Source organism: Mixophyes fleayi, chromosome 6, assembly GCF_038048845.1.
Source record: "Mixophyes fleayi isolate aMixFle1 chromosome 6, aMixFle1.hap1, whole genome shotgun sequence".
Taxonomy (NCBI): domain Eukaryota; kingdom Metazoa; phylum Chordata; class Amphibia; order Anura; family Limnodynastidae; genus Mixophyes; species Mixophyes fleayi.
Window position 1 is genome coordinate 219,702,850 of NC_134407.1, and position 24,867 is coordinate 219,727,716.

The 24,867-nt window shown below is 43.5% G+C and overlaps 1 protein-coding gene and 1 long non-coding RNA gene across 3 annotated transcripts in view; one reads left to right on the top strand and one right to left on the bottom strand.

The window, feature by feature from the left end:
* The window catches only part of LOC142159791 (uncharacterized), a 1,176,369-nt gene that overhangs the window by 1,042,987 nt on the left and 108,515 nt on the right, over positions 1-24,867 (top strand). The gene's annotated exons all lie outside the window — the stretch shown is intronic.
* Positions 4,196-24,867, bottom strand: part of LOC142160051 (uncharacterized) — a 48,017-nt gene continuing 27,345 nt past the window's right edge. The window contains exon 3 of the long non-coding RNA XR_012693033.1: positions 4,196-4,250. This is a non-coding gene — a long non-coding RNA (uncharacterized LOC142160051). The remainder of the gene's footprint in view (positions 4,251-24,867) is intronic.

The window sequence follows — 24,867 nt, forward strand, 5'->3', positions numbered from 1 at the left end:
ATGGTAAAAAAATAACAACAAGCAGTCCATCATCAGCTAAGACCCTTCTCTCACCTACATCCCGACGGCTGCAATCTATCCCCACAACATCGTCCTCATCAATATCCTTAGTAGCGATCGGAGTTAGTCCTGCATCCAAGTTGCTAAGGCTAGATGACTCCTGCACTATCCTTCATTCCACTGAAGAATTCTTGAGCGTTAGTCCCACTGTTGCTGCTGCTGGAGGTGAACCTTCATCCCAGAAGCAGACCAAGAATAAGACTACTAGTAGTTTACAACAATTGACTGTAAAACAATCCTTTGCAAGAGGAAGCAAGTATGAAAGCTGTCACCCAGTCGCAAAGCGGATCACAGATGCCATGGGGACTATGCTAGTATTAGATCTGCGTCCAATATCCAATATTAATGCAGCTGGTTTTAGACAGTTACTTGAGGTCTTGTGTCCCCGTTACCAAATTCCATCACAACACCATTTCACTAGAAAAGCTATTCCTCACCTCTACCAGGTTTGTAAAAATGATATTATTGGGCTGCAAAATGCCATACTACCCACTGTACACTTAAACACAGATATGTGGACAAGTGGAACTGGGCAAACTAAAGATTATATGACTGACAGCCCACTGGGTTGGTGATTCACCTTCACCAGCAGGAACAGCAGCAGCTTGTACCCAAGTACATCACATTTGTCAGAGGCAGGCTACTCTGTGTATCACCGCCTTCACTAAGAGGCATACAGCTGACAATCTGTTACAAAAACTAAGGGATGTCATAGCAACATGGCTTATCCCGCTTGGACTCTCCTCAGGATATGTCATTTCTGATAAGGCAACCAATATTGTGAAAGCATTACAGCTGGGTGAATTCCCTCACATTCCCTGTTTTGCTCACACAATAAACTTGGTGGTGCAGAGATTTGTAAAAAATTACGGGGACGTGCAGGATATGCTGTGTGTGGCCTGTAAAATATCTAGACATTTTCGACACTCGGCAACAGCGTGTAGGAGATTGCAGCAGCTACAAGAGCAATTTAATTTGCACTGCAACCAACTGAAGCAAGAGGTGGTGACAAGGTGGAATTCCACCCTGTATATGCTTCTGCGGATGGAGGAACAGCGAAAAGCCATCCACACTTACTCCACAAGCCATGACATTGGGAAAGGAAGGGGGATGTATTTTAGTCAAGCGCAGTGGAGAATACTTTCCGTGTTGTGCAAGGTGCTGAAACCATTCGAAGTAGTCACCTGTGAAGTGAGTTCAGACACTGCTTGCTTGAGTCAAATGATTCCCTTAATTACACTTTTGGAAAAGCAGCTTGAGAAACTGAAGGAGGATATTAAACAAAGCAATTACGCTAAGTATGTCGGACTTGTAGATCAAGAACTTTATTCGCTTCGCCAGGATCCAAGAGTTATCAAAATCTTGAAATCGGACTACATTTTGGCGACTTGATCCTCGGTTTAAGAGCTATGTCTTCTCTTTTTTATTTCCAACTGACCCAGATCTGAAGAGATGCAAGGAGCTCCTGGTGAGCAAGATGATAGCTCAAGTGTTACGTGACAGGACGGCATCTCCTCCTTCAGTTTCTCAGTCAACTAGTGCTAGTAAAAAAAACTTAGCTTTCCTAAGAGACCCAGGGATGATGCAGATGACTCGGCACAAAATTTTGACATCTGGTCTTGTCTAAAAGAACTGACCAAGAAACGTGACTCCTCTGCCGTAACTCCACCTGATCCTACTATCAACAGCCAAAGGATGGTGGAGTATTATTTTCACGACAGAATAGAAATAGACACATCAGACAGTCCCTTTACATACTGGGAGGAAAAAAAGGGAATTTGGAGACACATCTACAAACTTGCTTTGCACTGCGTATGCTGCCCGCCCTCCAGTCTGTACTCGGAAAATGTTTTCAGCACAGCCGGGAACCTTGTCAGCAATCGGTGTAAGAGGCTACTTCCTCAAATGTGGAAAAGATGATGTTCATAAAAATGAACTTCAAGTTCCAAAAGTAAGGCCTTTCCCGCCAATTACATCAAAATACTGAGACTTCTGTAATGATGGATTCCAGCGGTGATGAATTAATAATGTGTGAGGATTATATACAAACTGATGAGGGCGAGGATGAGGCTGAGGATGAGGCTGGGGATGATGACAACAACATCTTGCCACAGTAGAGTTCATTAACAGCACTGTTACCTTAGGTGCCTTAAGCCCATTGTTACCTTGTTTTGTGGGGGCCCAAACAAACCAAGCACTTCAGCCACAAGGAGTGGCACTTTTGTGGCTGAAGTGCTTGGCTTGTTAAAGTGTGCATATCCTTTTTAAGATCCAACATAAGGGTGGGTGGGAGGGCCCAAGGACAATTCCATCTTGAACCACTTTAAATTTCAGCTATTGATTTGTGCCAATGTTACCTGCATGTGCTATATACTATTGTGTGCTTAGCAAAAATCTTAGACACCCATTGATGATGAAGATGACTCAGCACAACATTTTGACATATGGTCTTGTCTACTGTAAAAGCATCAACCAGAATTAAAATTTTAGAGTCTGTGAACTTTACAGCTTTATGAGCCTTCTAAAAGCAGGAATACATTGGCTTGGTCCCTACCTTGCTGTTAGAGGAGTGAAGACCATAGCCCATTATCCAGGACAAAGCTCCTGGAATAAGCGGACTATAAGTTGCTTTCAAATAGCGATGAGCATTAGGTTTTGGTGTAGTAAACCCACTGGTACTTGTCACTGAATGTGCCGTCATCTGAGTATTGCACATTCACAAAAAAGTAAGTTTTACCTTGCCATGGTGATCTCATACCCACAGAGGTACCAGATGTGCCACGCTGGTACATAAGGACGTCTCAAGGCAAACCACAGTCATCTGATAGCCTCACAAGTAGGAACAACCTAATGCTGTTCTATCTGTATGGGTTTCCAACTCATCAAAATATGAGAAGAAACAAAAAAGAAAAGTAATGGATTGCTAAATATGGGTGAGGAGTGTGGATAGTAATTATTTGTACCACTAGTGTTTTATGAAAACAGAGAATGTCATCTTCAAAAATCCCATGTGTCCCCTTAACCCTACGGAGATAACTTCAAAGTGGAGAAATTTCTACAACACCGACTTCATGTAATGTTCAGTTTTTCTATAAAGTGAGTGAAAGTAAGTCCAGATATCCTCCTCTGAGGATGAATATGGATTATCAGTAGACAATGACAAGGGAATTGGTAAGGGAGAACTTGTAGCTGAGCAGGGTGTGGGTTCCTCTGGCTTCAGATTATACGTCTGCCAGCAAGAAGCCACAACTTGAAGTTGGAAAAGAATTCACCAATATCCTCTGCCTGTTCTGGGCAGTAAGATGGGGTTTCCTCTTACTAACTTTACTCATGATCTGAAAATATCCTGTTAAATATGCTGTAGTGTCAGGATAGGTGCAAATAACCTGTAATCTCACAGCTTCAAGATAAATCACACACCCATAACCCATATTACATGTAATAACATAGGTAGTTGTAGTGCTAATATACAGCTTGGATCACATATAATTAAAAGAATGTAATCATTACTGAGAACCGCATATAAAAATATTATTACTACTATTAGTGCACAGGGAGGATCATGGATAATGTTACACAGGGTCTCATTCAGTTATTGAATCACTATGGTGACTTCCCTTGTACTGATATATAGGAATCACCAGAGAGTGTGGGGGGGAGGAGACTGGTCAGATCTCTGGACTGGTAGCTCACAATGATATGATGTGAGGAGGAGAACAGAAGCCTAATAGGGGCTGATGGCTCCTGACTCCCCCACTGAGCAGATATTTATTCCTCATTAGTTTGTACAGACAGAGGAGGATGTAGAATAAGAGATTGATGTAGTACTCACCTGTGCGGATATCTGTAGGGATTTCCTGTTGATCACCCCTCACATACGTCTCTTCTTCCTTTATATCTTCTGCCTTAATATCAGCCAGGTTATCACCCTAAATTACCCACGAAGCAATAAATTACCAGTTTAATAATGTCCGAATAAATTATTAGAGATTAACCAGAAGAATATCAGTGTATAAAACACACACAGCTGCTCTACAGATCATATAGTGAAAAGTCCCTTTGGTATTTGGTGAGACCCTAAACACTACCTACCTGATAGTCTTGTGGGATAATATGATTTTTCTCTGTACAATCTTGTGAAATAGGTGGACGGAGACATCTCTCTGGGGTATTTCTGTTACTGGATCCATCTGTAGGAGACACATTGTGACAGAATACATTGTTTTTATGTGATTTATTATGTTTATCTAGGTGGCCCTCATAGCTGCTTTCTCTTATACAATACATAACAGTCTACTCTTACCCCATGACATGAGGGTCCGGTGATTCTCCATCATCACGTCCTTGTACAGAGCCTTGTGTCCTTCTAAATCCTCCCACTTCTGCATGGAGAAATAGACAGTGACATCCTCACACCTTATAGGACCCTGACACACACTATGATACAGTCATCACCCAGACACACCCCCTGGTGTTACTGTATAATGTCCCATTCCCAGCAGTCACCTCTCCAGTCAGCAGCTGAATGATCTTGTTGGTTAGTTGCAGGATCTTCTGATCATTGTTTTTCTCATGTATCAGTGAGGTGGAGGAACTGTGACTTGGGCAGAATTCTGGATCCTGCTCAATCTTTCTGACACACGGAGATGGCTACTGAGTATCACACGCTCATCAGATGTCTTCTTCACTACTATGTATTCCTGTGTATTGAGGGATACATCAATAAAAAAGTAAATAAAAAAAACACCAATTCAGAGTTGTTAGTTTTAGGGGTTAATTGTGCAAAAAGTCTTATTTTTAGAAACAATGTCTTTCCTATATGTAACAGCTTCCAAGTAAAGTGGAGTGAATATCTGGGATGGGTGCAGCTCCTGCCATCTTCTGTGTCCTCTACCTATGGCCGGCACCCACAGATTAATCACCTGCTTTGGACAGATTAGTGCAAACAGCAAGATGACGTTGTGTTGGGAGCTGGAGGATAACAGAGGACTAAGAGTAGCCGGACCACTGATGATGGCAGGAGCTGCAGGAGAGGTAAGTTGTAAGTTTCTGATATAACTGTTCTATAAATGATGTCACAGAATCTCTCAACTCTCCAGTCAGCAGGTAGATGATCTCCAGAGTGAGATTTATTATCCCATCAGTCAAATGACTGATCATCATCCCCTCCACTCCAATTCCGTTGAGATCCAAAAAGCCTCTGTTCCTGGCCCTCTGCTTTTCTGAATGAACACATCTTCTATAGGTGAACAAACTCACTCATTCAGCCTCCAGTACCACCTCTATCTCTCCTACCCTGAGCTTTCCCCTTCTGTATCCCCCAAGGTGGTTACAGCTCTTTGAAAGACATATTACCCCGTAAATACAGACATACATATGGGGAAAGCAGGAGTTGGGCTATAAAGAGGAGATGTGGGCATGGGGGGGAAGCTTAAGCTTTATCTGAGCATGTCTGGAAGAGACAGAGAGGGGGAGAGAGACCACAGAAACTGGCTGAGGGGGGGAACCTCATCCATACAAGAGATTTCTATCTGTGTGTGCAGCAACTAAAGAAAGTGATAGAGATGAGCGGCCTAGCTGCCCACTGATTACAGAGGGACCAAGAAGTGAGATAAAGCCTCACTGATCACTATACACAGGTCACCAAAAATCCCCTGATCACTATACACAGGTCCCCAATAATCCACTGATCACTATACACAGGTCACCAATAATCCACTGATCAGTATACACAGGTCACCAATAATCCACTGATCACTATACACAGGTCACCAATAACCCACTGATCACTATACACAGGTCACCTATAATCCACTGATCACTATACACAGGTCACACTGGTATCACTCTGGAGTGCCCGGTGGGGTATGAGATCTTTAAGCTACATTTTAGTGACAGTCTGCAAATCTTTCTTTCCCTGGGTTAGGAATCACAATGTAATTTAAATACACACTAGACCAAAACCTTCACAATAACAATCCCCTTACCAATGTGTTATCTGGGTTTCAAATTCCATCATTCTCCTATAGGTGATGCACCTCAGAATACGGTAGTTTCCCCGGGATGAATAAGCTTTTACCCACCTACTAGAACAGTACATATATCCAAACAGTATTCATAACCCCTGGAAGGTGGTAACAAAATATAATCTATTTGAAGTAGTATAAAGTGACATCACCGTGGAAGTGTAGTCCTAAGTACAGTCCTAGTGTTGGTGGCCACAAAATCAGCAATTTTACCAAAACTATTAACCCAGCATTACCAAAAATATCTACATATTCACCTCATGTAACATAACAATGAAACTAAGGGGGAAAAGGAAAGCAAACAGAAGAAAAATTTTTACTAAAGCGGGGATAGGACAAGCAGTGATAAGAACAAGAATAGGGTTAACAAATAGTGAATTTCATCAGTTTTTAACAATTTGTGACTCTGTAGATGTAGTGGAACCATACGTTCCAGCATGAACTGTCATACTAGAAGCCACAGTTATCCTATCACTGCCCTTCACATGTACGTTTTATGTATGAGGCCTGCTGACCATGTATATAGCACAGGGTATGTAGAGGCATTTACTGGAGGATAATTGTTTAGACTCTGAAGATTCTCACGTACACTGACAAGAACAGACAGCACAGCTGTGGCCGGATCACTTAAAAATAACTTATTGTATAAATATATTTAAATGATTAGCGCAGTGCACTAATTTATATAATTGCAAATGTACTGATTTTTATTATATGGAGTTGAACTTTTGGGTAAGAAATGTATTTATTGCTGAGACAGTATACCAGGGGAGGAAATTGGGTATGTGTGTGTAATTTTTCTAAAGAAAGTCCCCCATGCTATTTAGACCTTTTGAAGTTTGAGTGTCCAACATATCCCTTAGCCTGAAGGCCCAGCAGGAGGTTGTTACCTGTTGTCACGTCTTGTTAGAGAGACAGGAACCTGCCTGAACGATGTAGACTTAGGATACAAGTATTAGGACATAACAGATTAATGTCAATTTGGTTAAAGCTTAAATTGTGTTAGCTCCACGGTTAAATGATATATTACATCCTAATGGTAATTACTGAATGTGATTTCAGTCTTTACGGAGCCATCTAAGATCAGGGGACGGTGACACACCCTGCTAACAGTTGTGTCAGAATCTGTATAAAAAGGAGCTCTGTTTGACCATGTAGAGTATACCATCTGTAACTCTTGGAAGTTCACTAGTACCACAAACTAGTGTTTAACTGTCCTTATAAGGGCTACTTGAGCTCATAAAACATCTCTGCTTCAAGAACCTGCTTTGGCAACTACTTACGCGTGCTGTAATTCCTGTGACCTACAGATCTAATCTAATCCGTTATCCGACTGTTCTGAGGTTGGGACCCTGCATCCAGAACCAATGCTTTGCCCGCTACCTGCAGCTCTGGCCAGTGTGATAGGGCAGGGGCAACCATCCACAGCAACCCTGATCTGAAGGCGAGGGGTCAGTGGTACCAGCCCAGGCAAAAAAAAAGGTTGTAACTTTGCTCCCGGACAACCCATGTGACAATGCAAGGGGTGTAAATTAGTTTATTATTTTACACATAAGGAAAATCCTGGCTGCTTTTCATGTAGCACACGAATACCTGATAGCTTTATTTTTACACTGAAATTTAAAGTTGATCTCGTCCTACCCCAACTATAAATCTGTCCCCACATTTTAAATTTACCTCCCCCTCTAATGCCCCTCCCCTTCTTGGCTTTGCCAAGGTGCAAATTTACTCCTCTTTTTGTTTAGTATTATAACATGACACCATAGTCTGCTCCACAAGTATTATTATAACAAGATACCAAAGTCTACTCTAAATGTATTATATCAGGACACCAGAGGCTGCTCCACAAGTATTATTATAACAAGATACCAAAGTCTACTCTAAATGTATTATATCAGGACACCAGAGGCTGCTGCAACTGTATTACACTAATTACACTAGATTATGCTCAAACTGTGTTATAATAACAGGGCCCCAGTCAGCTGACACGTATTATACTCACAGGACACCAGAGTCTGCTCCCCCTGTATAATAATGTATAATAATAATAATATAATTACCTGGTGCGGACACAGCAGTCACCTCTCTGACTCCTCCTACTCTAAGGTCACCCGGAAAATGCAATAGAACAAAGAACACTTCCGGTATGTAGAACGCAGACAGCGAAGGTCAGTTGGAACGCACAGACCGGAAGTCTGGTCGAGCGCATAGAGCGAAACACGTGTGGAACGCACAGTCTGGATGTCAGGTGGCACGCACAGGCCGGAAGTTAGGTGGAACGCACTGACTGGAAGTCGGTGGAACGCAGAGGCTGGATGTTCAGTAACATCTTCAGGGTGAGAGGACGCAGTGACTGGCAGGATTATGTACCTGCACAGGTAAAATAAAATAGGTGATGAATGATGATGCTTTATGAGGATTATACAGTAGGAATTACTGTGACTACCACAATATCTCTTAGATGCAGCTGCTGATTGTTACTTGGGACTAGGCTGCCTGTTACCTCCTGAGTGGAGGAGAGGAAAATTACTGTCACATATCTGTCAGTCATCAGCTGTAAGACATTACTTGTTCTGTACTGATATACGTCCTAAAGTACATTCACCTCTTCACTCTATCCTGAGGGATCAATGACATCCAAGTTATTTCCCTCTGATATAACAAGACCACACCACAATGGCTGTGCCCAGTAACATTTATGGTCCCCCTCCCCCCGCACTGAGATACATAGGATGACACAGCTGGGTGCTGGAGGGGAGATGTCTCCCAGTAGAAGAGGGCAGGGAGAGAGAAGGGTGTCTGTGAGTGTCACACACTGGGGGGTGAGCAGTGACAGGGTGTGATGGGGACACACTGAGTATAAGGGGTTATAGTGAAGAGCACAATACACACCATGGGGATAATGTGATGAGGGGCTCAGAGACTGATCTGTCTGGGCATATTTGATGTATGATGCAGTGGTCAGTACTGACTGGTGGCACAGAGTGAAGGGTCAGGGGTTCAGTACAAACTCCCCCTCGCCCCCCCCCCCCCCCCAACCAAGACTATTTGAAACAAGATCTTTGCTATATATCCCTCTGTACTGCATAACAGTGATCATTGTATGTATGTTGTCTTCAAAACAGTGCTGGGGCTTGCATGATTCAGTCCTGTTAAGCCTTTCCATTAAATTCCACTCTCTGGCTTATGCAAACTATCGCTAATTTACCCCTAAAGGCAAAGCTTCAACTGTTTTTTCACAACATTGTATAAAACAATTCATTACAATCTAATAAATTACGTAAATCACATGTAATACAACGATTACATAAAACAAACTATAATTTAACTAGACCAGGGGGAAGGCAACCTTAAACACTCAAAGAGCCATTTGGACCCAGTTTTCCAGGGAACAAAAACCCCGGGAGCCACAAAACCCTTATTTATATTTAAGGGAGGGACACCCCTTTTTTCTTCTTGAGCAGCATCGTAGTTGTAAGATCTAAAATTCTGACCCAAATTTGCCTGTGGTGTCAAGTATATCTGGAAGCGCTTCAATCAGCTGGAGAGAATTGACACAGACCAAGTTCTGTATACAAGGAATATTCTCTAGTTTATTGATACAAAGGTACAAGTTTTTATAGCCTACTGAATAAATGAATCCTACGTCATATGCATACAATAGTTTATACCATTAGTTATGAGAAGCACTACTGATTAACTTTCTCACATATTCCAGAGGTGTTTATTTTTCTCCCCCTTCTAAGGACAGATGAGCCTATTGTTTTTTATCTCAAGGGGAGCTGGAGATATGCTATGTGCAACATCAAGGGCACAGCTGCCATACTACGAGCTGGATATGAAAATGCTCATTGATTCATACCTTGATACATTTATTTTGGTGTTCTCTGTCAGCTTAACTTCAAGGTCTTGTAAGACTGCAAACCAGCAGAAAAATGAATAATCTCTTTTAGCAAATAATATTTCTATGCAAGTTACAATAAAATGGCTGAACAAAGGCCTTATGAGGCCTTAACAAAAAAATCATATTTAACATTTCCCATCTTTTATTCAATTTTCGGCCCTTTCTCCTCCTACCTACCTAACCTATCTATAGAACCACATTCTTATTAAGCAGGTACGTATACACATGTAGAAGGCCACATGCATAGTTGTTCCCCTTAGGAATCTGTCAACTCATCCCCCACTAATAACAAGCCTGTGATCCTCCCTGTCCTAACTTGATTTATGAGGAGATGCAATTTGGCAAATGTCCATGTCTATAAAAGATGGTTTCATAGTAAGTAGTTAATGAGTCTATAGTAGTTCTGCAGGCCTTGCATGTTCTTCGTTCAGTCTTTAGTAGTTTCTTGTTGCAAACTGTGCAGTTCTTTGGCTTTGCTAGTTCAAATAATTCATGACACTCATAGTTAGGTCTGGTTTCAGCAGTAATTTCTGTGATCATCAGAGGTTCAGGATTTTCAGTGGTTCCCTTTTTGGAGAGACAATAGTCAAGTGTCAGTAACACATATACAATAAACAGGATTGCAAAACCATTTGCTACTAATGACAATATTTCCAATATCCAACATGAATCATTACTGACAACGTTACCAATGAAGTTATGCATCTGCACAAAGGCATTTTCAGAGTTTACTCTACTTATGAGTGCAAATTGTTGAGCATTCCTTCCCATATGTTTCTCACAGTGGCATAGACAATTTGTCACTTATCTATCTGTTTTATACTGGGTTAGGGAGGCCTTGATCCCTACTTCAGTCACAATAATTCTGGCAAGACATATCAATACCATAAGACAGTCATTTCTATTTATCAGAACAAGACTCCCATGATTTGAAGACTTTGCAGTGTGATGCGTGAATCCAGGTGTCTCTTTCCTGTACTTTCACTGCCATGGGAGTCATCAACAGGACTTGATAAGGACCCTTGTATCTGGGTACAAGACTTCTGACGTACTTTCTCACGACCACCCAGTCCCTAGGTTGCAGTTTATGGGTACCTGTATCAAAATTAGGGTGTGGAATGGAGGAGAACATTTGACCATGTATTTAAGTTAGTTGTTTCTGTAATAAGGCAATATAATTCAGCAAATCACTATGTACATGCTGTAGTTGCTATGGAAAATAACAGCCTGTTCTGTTTGCTGTGCCAAACAGTATCTCATTTGGTATTAAACCTGTGTCTTTCCTAGGAGTGTTTCTTACTGAGTGCAGGTAAACATGAGATCCATGGCAGACCTGTTTCAGCCATTATTTTCTTTATTTTCAATTTCAGAGTATCATTAAGGCGCTCCACACATCCCGAACTTTGGGGTCTGTAGGGGGTGTGAAGGGCAGATATAATTCCCATGTCTTTTAATAGTTTCTGGAATCCTTGCCTCGTAAAGTGTATCCCTCTGTCACTTACAATGACCTCTGGTACCCATATCAGCAGTTTACCTCATTCACAATTTTCTTGGCTAATGCTTTAGCATTTGCTTTTCTATGCAGCCATGTCTCCAGCCAGTGACTAAAGAAGTCGACACAGACAAGCACATTCTCAAAGCCCGAGCATTTAGGAAGTTGTATAAAGTCTATCTGTACCCTCTTATAGGGATACTACGTCTGGGGTGTGCCTTTCCATAGGACAGACTTACCCGGGTTATTCTGTGCACAGATTAGGCATCCTGCCACTAACGACTGTGCTGCTTGGGCCAACCCTGGTACTGTCCATAACCTGTTAGTGAGTACAACCAAAGCATCCTTCCCCAGGTGCACTTTCCTGTGTGCTATATTGGCCATAATGGGATAAAGTGCTTTTGGCAGACACAAACGTTGACCTTTACACCACTCTCCTGGCACTTCTAGTGCTCCATGTTTTGCCCAAGTCTTTTTCTTATTCTCTGTTGCTTGTCTTTCCATAAGTTGGAGTGTTGTCTGGTCAAACTTGGGGTCAGGGGGTCACCATGTAAATAGACTCCCCTTGGGTTACTGGGGCTATGGCGGCTTCTCGTGCGGCCTGGTCTACCAGTCTATTGCACTTAGCTTCGGGGGTAGTGTCTCTGTGTGTGTCTTCACCTTCATCACTGTCCGGTGGACAGCTGGAATGCAGTGAACAGTGCCCTGGTATGTTCATCATATTGAGTGGTTTGCTTGCTGAACCCATAAGGTCTCTACTTTTCCATATAGGGCTAATATCATGCGCAATTACAAACGCATAACTTGAATCAGTGTAAATATTTACTCTTTGTCCTTCTGCATATATGCATGGAAGTGTCAGGGCCTTTAATGCAGCTTCTTGTGCTGATGTGACTCGGTAGATTCTGTTGAATCACTATTTCTATGTGTGTGGTTACAGCACACCCTGTATAAGGGACAGGATCTATGTAATAGTGTGAACCACCTACAAAAAGAGTGATGTCTGCATCTGCTCATTGTTTCATACCTTGATACATTTATTTTGGTGTTCTCTGTCAGCTTAACTTCAAGGTCTTGTAAGACTGCAAATCAGCAGAAAAATGAATAATCTCTTTTAGCAAATAATATTTCTATGCAAGTTACAATAAAATGGCTGAACAAAGGCCTTATGAGGCCTTATCAAAAAAATCATATTTAACATGTATTTGCATTTTCTTCCCCAGCAGCGCAATTTAGTTTTGTCCATTTTTATTATGCAGCCCCCTCTTGTAGTTCCCTTTTTTACTTTTTTATTATTCAGTCCCCAAGAAAATATTTTTTTTATTTACTTACCTTCACTCGGGTCCTGGATCTTCTCTTCTCGGCGCGCTCTCTTTCAACTGAATGATGCTGACGCGACCTTAGGGTCACGTCAGTGTCATTCAGTCAGCAGGGAGCTGCGGCAGGGGAGGAGCGCTCTCTCCTCTGCCGGCTTCCATTAGTTTTTTATATTTTTAAATCACAATTAGTTTAGCAAAGGGGGTGACAGAGAGGCGCTCTGTCACCCCCTTTGCCACTGGCACCCGGACTCCGGAACCGCGGGTTGCCGACCCCTGAACTAGACCAAACTCCCCACCAAGAAAGCCAATTATCAGTGTTTAACCAATCAGGCCATTGGGGTTCGTCTTTATAATGTGCCTCCCTAAAATCGTCTTTTATTTGTCTATTTTTTCTGTTTATATCCATATATTTGATCTGTTTAATTCTCATTCACATAACTGTAGCAAATAGGACCTACAGTGTGACACATGACTTCTTGCAATTTAATACCAAAGCATAAGGATTTAAAACTTTAGCATGAAATTTGGTTAAATTTGACGATATATCTAAGACATCTAAAATTTCATTGGTGACATTATCAAACAATACTGCCAATTACTCCAAATTATGAACTGCTAAACCCACTAATGATAATCCAAATTTCTTCTCCCGTGGCACATGACGTCTATACTGCAGACCACCATGGTTTTTGTACTCAATCTACTACATAAAAATACACTTTTGTATTATAAAATAGTTTTTTGGTTAAGCTACAAGGAGCATTTATCACATGCCAGGACCGCAGTTGAATCCCGCCAGACTTACCTGCTCCGACCAGGGATGTTCCCCGGCGCCGACCGCCGGTGCCATTCAATGGCAGCAGCCATCTTGGATTCTGGTCTGTACCTGTGCAGACACAATCTCTTCTTAACCCTTCTCCCTCTATGTCAATGGAGCTGAAATTATCTGCAGGATATTTAAGGCACCTGACCCTTCTGTCAGGTGACTGTTCTTTATGTCAAAACCCTGACTGTGAGAAGATGTGGCTCCTTTAACTCCTGCTGCATTTTCCTTGATGTTCCAGTGATTCCTCAGTTGCTGTTCAGTGTTACTCCTCCTCAGACATCACTTCCTCGTGTTCAGCTCGCTGTTCCAGTGATTCCTAAGTTGCTGTTCAGTACTACTCATCCTTAGACATCACTTCCTTGTGTTCAGCTTACTGTTCCAGTGATTTCTCAGTTGCTGTTCTACAGCATCTCCCTGCAGAGTTCCCTTTAATCCTATATTCTCCATACAGGTCTCGTCTAACACTCTCCCAAAGGGCTGCGACCTGCGGGGCAGTGGCTACAAAGCCCATACCTCCTTGTGGGGGGTTCCTGGTGAAGACAACCTGTCCTGTTAGACTCTGCGCCTCTAGGTAGAGTAGTGTCAAGCTAGACAGGCCTGAGGATCCTCTACTTCTGCCTAAAACCGTGACACCATTGTTTAATGTCTTGCAATAAAACTTCATTCTCCCTCCTCCTCAAAGGTCCTCCACCCCACGTCCACTTTCGCTCCCTCCTCCCCCCTGGGGGTCTCCCTGTCTTCCGCGCCCCCCTTCTTGGGCCCCGTCGTTTTCGGATCCTCCCTCCCCTTTCCCCGCCCTCTCTAGCTGTGCATTGAGTGTACTGAGTTGCTGTGTTTACTGTACTGTGCTGTCTCCCATTGTATTGTGATTTTGTTTGTCTCTGTACGGCGCTGCGGATGCCTTGTAGCGCCTTATAAATAAATATTAATAATAATAATAATAATAATCCGGAGATATCGGTTTTGCAACATACAGAAGTGTTCCATCTGAAATTGGTGAATGGGTACAAATCAAGCAATTTGAATAGTTCCCTAGTTTGAGAAGCCGATAATGCATGTCTATAAGAGCATTGTCAGTCATCTCTTAAACATTTATGTAGAATCCTCTTTCCCCTGTTCCATAATATTTGTGAGACCCAAACCACAGGATCACCAGAAGAGGGCACACAATTCACTTCCAGGTCATCATTCAGCAATAGGAATCAACCTGCGGGAAGAGAAATAAACAGGATTATCTGTTCCTTCTAGTAACACTAAATATGTATCACCAAGACCTGAAGCTACTATTTCTCCTATCTTCTTTTTATTTTCTGTCCCAACTGGTGTCACCTATACTTTGCACCCTGTCTGACGTTCACTGGTTTTCACTACTACATAAACTAATTCAGGTACCACTAACAAATGTCCTAATATTTATCCCTTCTCCACATACCACCATTGATTAGGGATCAAAGTGACACAATATTCCCCCAATTCATTCCATGTAACTAATTCTCCTCATGAGCAATGTTCTATCACCTCTGGTACTGGTATAAAATACAGGGAAGATTTGGGGGTACATGTATCATATCCCGGTTTCTTCAACTCCCGCGAGTTCGGTGAGATGACAGCTAAAATATAAAGCCTTGCTGCCTTGTAAAGGCAAGTTTCCCTTTACAAGGCAGCGCCGCTTTAAATTTTAGCTGTCATCTCTCGGGAGTTGAAGAAACCAGGGTATGATACATTTACCCCTTGGTTTCTAAACTTGTTATCCCTGTTGGTACTTTGTACATGGGGTCTGGAGTGTCCCTATCTGGGTCTATCACCCATGGGGGGTCTTTGAACTCTTGTTCTTCATGGGCCACTACCTCAGTCTCATGTTTCTGTACCTTCAGTTGTTTCTTACTGAAAACTATTGTATTATATAATTGTGTATAATATAGAGTTGTAAAATTATAAGTTCAATCTTAATTTATATATTTATACAACTTTAGGTTTTTTAAGATCCAGACTTATTGAGATTGCTTATATGGAACTAGTTATATATAACGTGTGTTTTTTGTAATAAACAACATATCTTTTAAGGTTAAAATAAATAAATGTACACTTTATATATCTATATAAAGGAGTTGTAACAATTTTTTGTATACAGCACCAATTCGTAAAATACAAACTTCTAGCGCAGTCCTCATTATTTCTCTATGTGCTATGGTATTAAAAAACAACTGATTTTTTAAAAGCAATCTTTATTACAGTTGTCATTGTGTAGTTTATTTAATTAACTCAATAAATTAGACTGTATGTCTAGGGAGCGTATGAGGTATGTTTGACAGAGGAAAATCTACGAACTGAAACCTCCAGTGAAGAAGAAATGGAAAAATTGGACCAGAACTGTCGTCGTGTCCCTGAACCCATCGCAGCGGCTGCAGCACCTGCTATTCCGGAGGAGAAGGAAGAGGACACGGAGGACAAGGATGAAAGGCAAGAAGATGATCCTGAAGAGGGTCAGCACTGAACACCGAGCCCCATGATTCAGTGGGGAAGAAAACAAAGTTTTAGTTTTACAGGTGTCGATTTTTCATTTTTACCATCCTCTGTTACCGCTAGTTGTAATAATTACCCATTTTTTTTCCAAAATGCTACTTTAAGGGGGGGATTCAATCAGCCGGGGAGTGCCTCTGGAACGGTCGTGAAGGCACTCCGTGGACATAGCATATTTCTCCTTGTACCCCATAGAGGCGCAAGGAGAAATCCGCTATATTAAGGTACCATAGTACCTGGGAATGTGTGCAGTCACGATATTCAGCGGAACATTGCAGCTAATTGAATTCTCCCCTAAATATCTTTATTAAATGTAGATTATCTAGCGATGCAGTCATAGCTAGGATCTCATCTTGTATGTTGTAGTCCAATCCGGTTATTTTGCCATTTCTTTTACATCCATTGTAATATTTTTATTTTATGTAGGCAATCTTATTTCTCCATCATCCACTCTGGGGGATACTGCTACAATGGGGTTGTCTGAGGGCGGTTGGAGTTGGCACTTAAATAGTTAATAACTAAACTTGCTGCTGACTCCTCCCCTCAGCAAGCCCACAAACTTCAGTTATGTTTAAGTGCCCAAGGAGTTGGGCTGTGTTAAGTACTGCTTAGCAGTATTTGCTGTTTTTAGTATAGACATTTTTATTTTCTTCGTGGCTATGTTATTAGTGTAGATGGGGACAGATGTTTACAATATTTTTCTCCTCATAGATTTGATTTTACAAGTATTCTGTTTTTTTAAAAAAAGAAGAAGAAGAAAGAAAAGTTTCCTTCATTCGTTTATAGTGAGAGCGCTGAGCGCTTCTCACTATTTAGTCCCGACGGGTCCGTCACTGCCATTGGCAGAGAGTGGCGCACTCCGCTCGGAGACTGTGCATGGTAGAAGATACCAAGTCCCCGCTGAGGCGGAGGGGGATCTTGGATATTTCCGGCACTTAGAGTGAGAGGTGCGGCTTACGAGGGACAGCATCAAGCCGGCATAAATATCACAGCGGTTTTACCCGCGAGTCATAGCAGAACTTGACAAGCCGGAAAACAGCCTCATGAACGCTCTGGAGAGCGGTGTAAGATGCCTTTTATGACAGGGGGAAGTAGTTTAAGACTTCCTCCCTGTCAGTGATACACTCCAGAAGCGCCAAGTGTTCGCACCTTTTCCCTTCATGACAGGAAAAGATAGTTGGAGGCACGCGCTGACTGCTGCTGTTTTCTCCTCTCGGGAGCCTCTCACTTTTCTGCTAAGTACCCGACAGGGGATATATATATGTATTTTAGAGATAGACGTTTATATATATTGCCTCATTAATTTCTGAAGGAGCTCCTTATCAACTATAAACAGTGTTAGGGGTCTCCTTATTTCAAACTATACATCTTTGCCCTCCATTTCCCCTCACCTTTTTAGAGTTGGGGCTGGATAATCTGTTGGAAATTGAGTAAATTTGCTCTATTTTTTCTACGGGGAAGAGAATGACATAGTTTACTGGGCAACTCTGTTTTTTTCTTTAAAAAAAAAAAAGGAAAATATATATATATATATATATATATATATATTGTGTATAGATATACAAGCTTTGGTGATATTGATAAAAAGAGAATAATATCTCCTTTGGACGTAAAGTGTGTGGCAATGTCGGATAAAAGGAAGAGTGCCCTTGTGAAATATTTTACCTGCTCTAAATGTTCAGCTAAACTGCCAGGGGGACAGTTGAACCAGGAGTCTCTTTGTTCGCAGTGTGAAGCGGGAGTCCAGGGCAAGCAGTCCCGGGGTGGCCCTCCCACCGTGGTGGAGAAGCCTGTATGGGTTGCCTCTCTGGCACAGTCTGTTTTGTTACTCGCCCAAATTATCAATAAACAAGCAGAATGTCACTCACCGGACCGTGAGTGCCTCTTCCCGGACATTTAGGAACCGTGGTCGTCCTCCATCCTGAGGGTCTGCGCATGCGCAGCCCTTTCCTATACTTCAGTGTATGTCCCTTTAACTCAATTGGCAGATCAGGCAACACTCCCTATATTAAGCACCTGTGGTCAACACCACGTTGCCTGATCTTGGAGTCTCATTCCCCATGAGTCTCTGAAGGTGTTCCTATGTTTCCTCGTGTATTCAGCGCTGCTGATTCCTGTGGTTTCCAAACCACTTCTACCTCTGTGGTTTCCAAACCACTTCTACTACTGTGGTTTCCATACCACTTCTACCATCAACTGTATCATCGTGACTGTTAGCTGATTCCTATCCGCTGCCTCCGTGCACTACAGTCTTCTATACCACTTCAACGCTATCATATTCCATTGTGACTGTTTGCTGATTCCTACCCGCTGCCTCCGTGCACTACAGCCTTCTCTCCACATCCACTCACCTGTTCATCATCAAGTCGGTGAGCTGATTCCTACCCGCTGCCTCCGTGCACTACAGTCTCCAGCTGGTAACTCGTCTGTGTTCATCATCGTGACTGTTAGCTGATTCCTATCCGCTGCCTCCGTGCACTACAGTTTCCAGCTTGCAACTCGTCTGTGTTCCCCATCGTGACTGTTAGCTGATTCCTATCCGCTGCCTCCGTGCACTACAGTCTCCAGCTTGCAACTCGCCTGTGTTTACCATCGTGACTGTTGGCTGATTCCTATCCGCTGCTCCTGTGCACCTCAGCCTCATCTCATCTCTCCTGTGTTTCCTCGAGACTGCTGCTATTATTACCATCTGCTTCTCTTCGTGATCAACAGCTCCTGGTCTACTCTGCTCTCCCGTGTTCCATCGCTATTGGTACCTGTTGGTTGCTTCTGGTTACCTCCGTGTGTCCGCAGAGCCCTGCTGCTGCTGTCAGCGCTATCGTCCACCCGCTGCTGATCCGCACTCCACGCCTTCCTGTGTCCTGCTGGTCTCTACCCTCCTGTCAGCATTGGATTCGTATCTCATCAACTACTCCTCTGCTGATCATCTCCATTCTCCTGGGTCCTCCATGAGTCCAGTTCCACGTTCTACTGATTCCTGTGGATTCGTGTTCCTGTTGGTCTACTTACCTGTGCGCTGCACCTACTAGACTCTTTCTCCAGGGACTTCTCATCCTGCCGGCCTCCTGCCGCTCAGGTATCGCTGCACTCCTATCTGACTGTCTACTTCTGAACCACGGTATGCATACTTCTCATTGACTGTGCTGGTGTATTGCATACCTTGCTGGACTGTGTTGGTTCTCCTCTGGAGTTTGCTATCCGCTGAGTCTATTGCCATCATTGACTGTGTTATCTTGTGCTGGATTACTTCAAGAGACTTTCTATATTTGCAGACTGTTCAGTCATTTATATATATTGTGCATATTATTGTGGATCGTGTTTAAGGTGCCCGTGTACATCCTGTGTTGCAGTCTCTCCCCGTACACCTCCTCACATATATATTTAGTGGTACAACTTGCTGAAGGCAGACCACTGATCCCTGTTTCCTGTATCACCTGTTCCAGTATCCTCTCACATAGCAGTGGTACAACTTGCTACCGCAGACCACTGACTACCCGGATACCTCCACTTGGATTCCATTCCTTCACTCAGACAGCGGTACAACTTGCTCTCCGCAGACCGCTGACTCTCATCACCTCCTCGTTGCTGTTGGACATTCCTCCTCACTATAGCAGTGGTACAACTTGCTATCGCAGACCACTGACTACCTTCACGTGTCCTTGTCCATACAGTTCCTCGTGTATTTATACCTCCATATTACCAGTGCTGCTAGTCATAGACTTTTCTGAGCATCTCATCATCTACTATTGCCTGTTCCGTGATCACCCTGCTACCAGAGTACTCTATTACCATCTACGTTGCTCTGGTAAGCCTACCACCTGGTGATCCCTGGGTAAAGACTCCTAGTGCCCGTGACAGTAAGATCAGGCCATGACAGACCCAGATATGGAACCTACAGCCAAGGAGATGCTGCAGCATCTGGTCAGCCGTGTGGAGCAACAGGATGCCCGCCAACAGCTGTTACTTCAGTGTTATCAGTCATTAACCTCCCAAGGAACATCGGGACAGACTGTGACAGCTACTTCTGAGGCTCCTGTGCTTTCCTCCGTTTCCCCAGTGCCATCCCAGGTGTCTACAGCTTCCACGCTTCACCTGCCTACTCCGTCAAAGTACGATGGAGACCCCAAAACTTGTAGGGGTTTCCTGAACCAATGTTCAGTCCATTTTGAGCTCCAACCTCAAAATTTTTCTACCCATCGTTCCAGAGTGGCCTATCTTATCTCTTTGTTTTCAGGACAAGCCCTGGCTTGGGCCTCCCCTCTGTGGGAAAGAAATGATCCAATATTACAAGATAGTGCCAAATTCATTTCTACATTCCGAAGTGTGTTCGATGAACCAGGTCGTGTGACCTCCGCTGCTTCCAGCATCCTCCGCCTACGACAAGGATCTCATACAGTAGGCCAGTACGTCATTCAATTTAGGATCTTAGCCTCTGAACTTCAGTGGAATACTGAAGCCCTAGTTGCCGCCTTCTGGCAGGGGCTCTCCGATAAAATTAAAGATGCACTGACTACTCAAGAGCTTCCTTCATCACTTGAAGATTTGATCTCTCTATGCCATCGTGTTGATATGAGATTTCGTGAAAGAGAGGCTGAGAAAACAACTTCTGCTAAAGCACCTCTTCGTTCTAACCCTCAATTTCGTCCAGTTTCACCCTCTGTGATTCCCATGGAGATAGGACGTTCCAAATTATCTTCCGAGGAGAGAAAACGAAGAGTAAAGAATAGACTCTGTATCTATTGTGCTGATTCCACTCATATTCTCAGCTCTTGCCCTAAGAGATCGGGAAATGCCAGGCCCTAACTAGTTTTGGAGAGGTGAAGTTAGGGTCCCTGGAGTCCTCTCCATCTTCCTTGAAATCTAAAGTCTGCGCTTTTGATGTTACGATTTCCTGTGCTACCAAAACCTTTGAGTCACAGGCATTGATTGATTCCGGAGCAGCAGGAAATTTTATTTCCAAATCATTAGTAAATCAATGGTCTCTACCAGTGATCACCTTAAAAACACCCATTACTGTGACGGCTATCGATGGATCACGTCTCATCAATGGTCTCATCACCCAGAGTACGTCTCCAGTAACACTTCAGATTGGTGCCCTGCATCATGAAGAAATATCGTTTTTAATCCTTCCTGTTACGACAAGTCCGATTGTCTTAGGCCTTCCATGGCTTCAGTGTCACTCTCCCCAGATTGACTGGCGCACCCCTCAAGTCTCGTCTTGGGGGCCTGAATGTCACCATCGTTGCCTTTCCCAAGTTATTCCTCTCAAAGTACAGCAATCTTCCATCTCATCTAACTCACCGGGACTCCCTCCTCAATATGCTTCATTTACTGATGTGTTTGATAAAGCTCAGTCTGAACGTCTTCCTCCTCATCGTTCTTGGGATTGTCCGATCGACCTTCTACCTGGCAAGACTCCCCCCAGGGGCCGGGTCTATCCACTTTCGTTACCTGAAACTCAAGCCACATCTGAGTACATACAGGAGAACCTCCAGCGTGGGTTTATTCGACCTTCCACCTCTCCCGCTGGAGCTGGGTTCTTCTTCGTCAAAAAGAAGGATGGATCATTACGCCCTTGCATAGATTTTCGTGGACTCAATGCCATTACTATCAAGAATCGGTACCCCATTCCGCTGATCACTGAGCTATTCGATCGCATCAAGGGAGCCCGTATTTTTACTAAGCTGGATCTTCGTGGTGCCTACAATTTAATCAGAATCCGTTCCGGTGACGAATGGAAGACAGCGTTTAACACCAGAGACGGGCATTACGAATATCTGGTAATGCCTTTCGGGCTGTGTAATGCCCCCGCTGTTTTTCAAGGCTTCATCAATGAGATCTTTCGGGACTTATTATATGTATGTGTCGTCGTCTATCTGGACGACATATTGATCTTTTCTCAGGACCTGCCTTCTCACCACCAACATGTGGCAGAAGTCCTCTCCAGGCTACGAAAAAATTCATTGTTCTGTAAATTAGAAAAATGTTCATTCGAATTGCCCCAGATTCCATTCTTGGGGTATATAGTTTCCGGAGTTGGCCTGAAGATGGATCCAGACAAGGTGAATGCTGTACTACATTGGCCTCAGCCAACTACTCTTCGTGCTATCCAGCGTTTTTTAGGTTTTGCCAATTACTATAGACGCTTCATTCAAGACTTTTCTTCCATTGCATCTCCTATTGTGGCCCTGACTCGGAAAGGGGCTAATCCTAAGCAATGGTCGCCTGAGGCTCTTCAAGCCTTTCAAACACTCAAAGAGTCCTTCTCTTCGGCTCCAATCCTTCGACAGCCTGATGTGACACTCCCCTTCTTTCTAGAAGTAGATGCCTCTAATGTGGGCTTGGGAGCCATTCTCTCCCAACGCTCTGAACAGCAAAAATTCCATCCTTGTGCCTTCTATTCTCGGGGTCTTCTGCCCGCAGAGAAGAATTATACTATCGGGGACAAGGAGTTACTGGCTATCAAAGCGGCATTAGAGGAATGGAGATATTTATTGGAAGGAGCTCGCCATCCGGTGACGATCTTCACGGATCATAAGAACTTGTCATATCTTCAGTCTGCCCAATGCTTGAACCCTCGTCAAGCAAGATGGTCTCTTTTCTTTTCCCGTTTTGAATTAATAATAACCTTCAAACCAGCTGCCAAGAACAAAAAAGCTGACGCTTTATCTAGAGCTTTTGTGACGTCCTCTGATATAGAAGAGGTTTCCAACCATACCATTCTAGACCCCAAATGTATCTCACTGGCTGCTTCATCCACCAAAACGCTACCATTTGGGAAGACCCTCGTGCCTCCTACTCTAAGGAGGAAAATCCTTTCGTGGTTCCATGCCTCTCGCTTTTCTGGACACGCCGGTGAACACAAGACCTTTGAGATTCTCTCTCGAAGTTACTGGTGGCCTTCAATGAGGAGAGACGTCAAAGAGTTCATTGCTTCCTGTGAATTATGTTCCCAATTCAAATCCTCCCGCAGAACTCCAGCAGGGTTGCTGCGACCACTACCCATTCCGTCCAAACCGTGGACCCATATTAGTATGGATTTCGTTACTGATTTACCATCTAGTAAGAATCATAACACTATTTGGGTGGTGGTGGACCGATTTTCGAAGATGGCTCATTTCGTCCCTCTGTCTGGTTTGCCTTCTTCGTCCATCCTGGCTGAACATTTCATTAAAGAGATCTTCCGCATCCATGGATGTCCGTCTGAGATTGTGTCAGATAGAGGAGTACAATTCGTTTCCAGATTCTGGCGAGCCCTTTGTAAAACCTTGGGCATACGATTAGCACTCTCATCGTCTTACCATCCGCAATCTAACGGACAAACTGAACGTGTCAATCAAGATCTTGAGACTTTTATAAGGATGTTCTCTTCAGCCAATCAAGACAACTGGGTAGAGTTGCTTCCTTGGGCTGAATTCGCCCATAACAACATGTACCATGAGTCATCATCCAAAACTCCATTTTTTGTGGTTTACGGTCACCATCCGTCTTTTCCGGAATTTCCTGCCCTCCCGCCCACCCAAGTCCCTGCGGTGGAGACTGCTTGTCAGACCTTTAAAAATATCTGGTCTCAGGTCAAAACCTGTTTAAAGAAGACATCTATCAAATATAAATCTTTCGCAGATAAGAAGAGGCGGGCTATTCCACCACTAAAAATTGGAGATCGTGTCTGGTTATCTACTAAAAACATTCGTTTGAGGGTTCCATCTATGAAATTCGCCCCTCGTTTTATTGGTCCATATAGGATCATTCAAGTAATCAATCCAGTATGTGTGAAACTTCTTCTTCCTAAGAATCTTCGGATTTCTAATGCCTTCCATGTGTCTTTACTCAAACCTCTTATTATCAACCGTTTCTCAAATCCTCCCTCAGCTCCGCAGCCAGTTCAAGTTCATCAGGAGGAGGATTTCGAAATTACTGAGGTACTAGACGCAAAAATTTCGCGAGGAGTCCTCCGTTTCCTCGTTCATTGGAAGGGCTTTGGTCCTGAGGAGCGCTCTTGGATCAAAGCTGAAGATCTTAATGCTCCTGTCCTTTTGAAGAGGTTTTATTCCAAAAATCCGGACAAGCCCGGTTCCAGGCGTTCTGTGCCCACCTTTAAAAGGGGGGGTACTGTCACTCACCGGACCGTGAGTGCCTCTTCCCGGACATTTAGGAACCGTGGTCGTCCTCCATCCTGAGGGTCTGCGCATGCGCAGCCCTTTCCTATACTTCAGTGTATGTCCCTTTAACTCAATTGGCAGATCAGGCAACACTCCCTATATTAAGCACCTGTGGTCAACACCACGTTGCCTGATCTTGGAGTCTCATTCCCCATGAGTCTCTGAAGGTGTTCCTATGTTTCCTCGTGTATTCAGCGCTGCTGATTCCTGTGGTTTCCAAACCACTTCTACCTCTGTGGTTTCCAAACCACTTCTACTACTGTGGTTTCCATACCACTTCTACCATCAACTGTATCATCGTGACTGTTAGCTGATTCCTATCCGCTGCCTCCGTGCACTACAGTCTTCTATACCACTTCAACGCTATCATATTCCATTGTGACTGTTTGCTGATTCCTACCCGCTGCCTCCGTGCACTACAGCCTTCTCTCCACATCCACTCACCTGTTCATCATCAAGTCGGTGAGCTGATTCCTACCCGCTGCCTCCGTGCACTACAGTCTCCAGCTGGTAACTCGTCTGTGTTCATCATCGTGACTGTTAGCTGATTCCTATCCG